Source organism: Lepisosteus platostomus, chromosome 24 (genome assembly GCF_059453375.1).
Source record: "Lepisosteus platostomus isolate fLepPlt1 chromosome 24, fLepPlt1.hap1, whole genome shotgun sequence".
NCBI classification, from domain to species: Eukaryota; Metazoa; Chordata; class Actinopteri; order Semionotiformes; family Lepisosteidae; genus Lepisosteus; species Lepisosteus platostomus.
This window is the reverse complement of record NC_142634.1, coordinates 64,353-67,644: the sequence shown is the minus strand read 5'-3', so window position 1 is coordinate 67,644 and position 3,292 is coordinate 64,353. Positions and strand designations below refer to the sequence as shown.

The 3,292-nt window shown below is 42.2% G+C and overlaps 1 long non-coding RNA gene across 1 annotated transcript; it reads left to right on the top strand.

Annotated features, from left to right (window-relative positions):
• Nucleotides 1-1,551: 1,551 nt before the first annotated feature.
• LOC148641303 (uncharacterized) lies at nucleotides 1,552-2,187 on the top strand. The gene is made up of 3 exons (XR_015929711.1): nucleotides 1,552-1,769; nucleotides 1,868-1,990; nucleotides 2,088-2,187. It is a non-coding gene; the product is annotated as an uncharacterized LOC148641303 (long non-coding RNA).
• Nucleotides 2,188-3,292: the final 1,105 nt, after the last annotated feature.

The following is a 3,292-nucleotide window of genomic DNA, read 5'->3' as shown; positions in this document are numbered from 1 at the left end:
AAGTATCATCAAATCCGGTGAACACAGGATCCAGGTGGTCTGCACAGTAACATATTGTCTAGAGCCCTTCAATCAAGATTCTCAAAGAGCACATCAAACTGAAGTTTACCTGGCAGGCTGGGGCCTTTGACCAGTTTTTTTGTTGCATAATTGGTCATTTTTTTTCTTTTTCTCCAGTCTGATTTCTGCTTGTTTTCATCCAATTGCTCTTCTAGCTTTGTAATGTGGCTTCTCTTTCTTCATTGCTGAGCACAGTTCACACTTGTCAGAGATATATTCAGTTCAGTCAACCATGATAAAAGACCTGTTCTCTTTATGGCACAGGTCTTGTAATTCTTTTGAGAACCATGGATTCTTATTGCCATATATCTTAACTGTTTTGTGGGTATGCATACATCTTCACAGAAGCTTATGGAAGATATAACAGTGTCAGAATATTGAATAAGGAAAGTGGAAGCAGAGCTTAATGTGTCCCAATGATCTTACCGATTTTAGTTTTGACATGATATTTATTGCTTTTAAAGACTACGATTAAAACTTTAAGACTTCCTAACTCATCTCCCATTGTTTAGAGACTTTCAAACATTCTCTGTTTATTGGAATATTTAAAATAGCACTAAGATTTCATTTAAATTTGAATATTATACAGTTATCTTTTAATGTGTTATTGTTCAGAACATCTCTGAAAAAGTACAGAACAAATGTAAAACTCATTTCTTTCTGATGTGATGGCAGCCATCGTGTGCCAGAATACTTACCACACCAGCTCTCAGTGGAGAGAAGAACAGTGTGATAAAGCCAATTCATAAATAGGGATTATTATGAGGCCATGATTGGTAAAGGCCAATGGGAAATTTAGCCAGGATGCTGGGGTAACACCACAGGGGGTCAGGACCCAACAGGTCAGTTTTACGACTCATCCAAAAGACAGCACCTTTCTACAGTACAGTTTCTCTGTCACTACTCTGGGACATTAAGACCTACATAGACTGCAGGGTGAGCGTTCCCTGCTGGCACCACTAACACCTCTTCCAGCAGCCTTACTTTAATTACTTTTGTTTTTCTCAGGAGGTCTCCCATCCAGGTACTGACAAGGCTCACACCTGCTTAACTTCAGTGGGTGTCCAGTTGTGAGTTGCAGGGTGGTATGGTTGCTGGCAATTAGATGGGAACCTAAGGGAATTGTTTTAGCTAATTCATTTTGACTTCCCCTGATATTAATAATGTTGACTTAATTCTTCATATATCTTTTGAAAAGGAAAATTCCCTCAGTCTTTTACATCTGAAGACGTCTGGGGACAGATCTCAAATGGCTTCAGTTGGAACATCCACCTAGTAAGAGTTCATTGTTGTTTTACAAAGTCATGTTTTATTTCAGAATCATGTACCTAGCTGATAAAATACAATTAGGGAGAAAGCTTAATTAGGAAAATGTAGGCCTTCTCTTGTTTCTATAGACAAACATTTTTCTATGTTGTCTTAGGAAACCCAACATGATTCCCCTGGTATGCAAGATGTGCCTGAGGACATTTGACCAGCTTCCTGCTCACTTGAAGAGGGGCGTGTATGAAGCAAGCCACACCAGAGGAGATCAGGATGACCTCTCGCCAGGCCAGGAAGGACTTGATGAATCACCTGAAGAATGGGCATGTTGTGGATTACGAGAGCATAGAGCTATTGTTTGACAAGGCAAATAGGAACCTAGCTGTGAGACTGGTGGAGTCCATGGGCTGTTTTGTACGTGGGAAACCTGAAGACAAACCAGCAAGGTGAGAGATACAATTTTGCCATTTCTTCATTGTATTTTCAAAGGCTTTTTTGAAACCGGTTATCTCGGTTAGTATTTTATGAAATGGTACTTTTACAGTTCCAGATGCCCTGAGGAAGCGCGTGCTGTCCAGCAGAAAGAGCTGCCGCAGGCTCCTCCAGAGACTGAGGAGGACGAGGAAGATGAAGGGGAACATGGGAGGTCTGAAGAACTGGAGCAGCAGTAAGACTTTCCTCTAATGTTTCCAGTTTGATTAATAATTCCACTGGCTCTCTAATGTATGAAATCATTCTATGATTAGTGTCCTGTATCCCTACAGGACCCCAGTAGTGAAGAGTTATCAGCAGGCTCTCCGGAAGAGAGTGGCCCGGGCTGGACTATACAGAAAACAAAATCTGGATGTTCCTCTCCTGGCTGGGTTTAAACAGTACCTTATCAAGGACCTGGGTGTGGTAAACTGCTCTCAGGAGGTAGGTATTTAAAACTGGGCAGAGGCTCACAAAGTACATATTTTAAATCATTCGCACAGAATTTACCCATCTGAGATTGTGCCTGTCCTAAAAATAAACCCTAAAAACATTTTTTTTACATACACAACTTTTCCAGATTTCTGTTTTTTATGGATCCGTCTAAAGCATCCTTGATGTTTGTGAAGGACATTCCCAAAACACGCAATTTTTTTTACCAACTGAGGATGACTGGACTGTCTCACCAAACCATTGCTAATTACATCAAAAATATCAACCGGTTCCTGTGCTACATCCTGAATGCCACCAACCTAAGACAGGAGGATCCCAGCCTGGCTAACATCATCATCATCTTCCAGAGCATCCTAAAGGACATTCAGCAGAAAAAAAGCAAGGATGTCTCAAAGGAAGTAATCAGAAAGAGGTATGTTCCATTTGGAACTCTGATTCCAGTTGGTTTCTGGTTCCAGTACATGATGGGAATTGACATTGATGGTACTACTCCTTTTGCCACAGATACAGACAGCTGCAGACTCCTGGGCCGAGCGCCAGTGACTGCTGGAAGGTGCTGAGGGCTGCAAAGAGAGATGTGGAGCGGATACTGAAGAAGATGCACACCTCTGAAGACATCACCATGCCTGAGCAGCTTCTTGTGCTGTATTACCTGCAGGCCATTCTCCAGCTGAAGCACCTACAGCACCCACGGGTGGTAAAGAATATGACAGTAAGCATGACAGTCATGCATATTTCAGTTGTTTGGCCAAATTCTAACAATGAAACAATGATCTGACATTCATAAAGAGACAGAATAACAGTGCTGGTCAGGGCTCATCGCTGTCATTTAGGTGGCGCTCCTGTAACTTAGGGCCTTTACAGGGAGACCTGCTGTGCCAGTGATCCTGGACTGGAGGGAAGGGTGGGGGAGAAGATGCTCTAAGCTCTGTGTTCAGTCAGAGAGATTGGACAGCGGACGTATGAGAGTGGAATTTGATTTCCACCCCAGCTTCTCTTCAGTAACTTCATATGGAACAAGAATTAGTGAATGGCAAACATCAAG